Here is an 810-nt window from a genome sequence, read left to right on the forward strand (position 1 = left end):
CTGTGCAAGAGGGACTTAAAGGTACAACTGTCTTAACTGTCCACATTTCCCCCCCTGGATCAATAAAGTATTTCTGATTCTGTCAATAACTGGTGCAATAATTAAACTGCCACAATAGTCTTTGTAATTATTCAACAGTGCCATATTCTTCAGTATCCTTTTTTATTCTCACCAGTACAACTCTTGAATATATATTGAACATATGACGCATATCTTGTACTTATTTTGGATTTCTGTTGATGTATTGTGTTGTACATTGTAGCGTAATACATATTTTTATATTTCTGAAACTTTACATACTAGTTTTATACAGTGTCGTAGTTTAATGCACATTTCTCTATATTTTTTACACATTACACACTTGGTTTGTTATACTTATCTGAACTTTTATATTTTACAAACATCTTTAATTCTTATTATAATTCTATATGCTTTACATGAGAGCAACTGTAAGGAATCACAATTCTCCAGAGATCAAAAACCAATAAAGTGTTTCTGACTCTGAATCCAACATTGTGCTGCTGTTTTTACTGCGGGAAACTTGTCAGAGATCTTTAGTCTCAGTGAGGCCCTCTTCTGGTAAAAGCTTTTATATTTCCCATTGCATGTTTATTGTGTCAGTTTAACTACACAAAAATATTGCTTTTTTTCCTCTTTATTTCCCAGGTGAGTAAAGACTGTACATTTGAGACTTTTCCCTAACAGCAAGACGGAGGCCACTTCTTCCTTCCTCTGTGAATATTGTGATGGGTCTTAATACTGTAATGATGGTCAGTGTAGTGTGAGTAGCCAGAATCAAAGTGTAGATGC

The sequence above is a fragment of the Plectropomus leopardus genome, chromosome 11, assembly GCF_008729295.1.
Source record: "Plectropomus leopardus isolate mb chromosome 11, YSFRI_Pleo_2.0, whole genome shotgun sequence".
Taxonomy (NCBI): Eukaryota; Metazoa; Chordata; class Actinopteri; order Perciformes; family Serranidae; genus Plectropomus; species Plectropomus leopardus.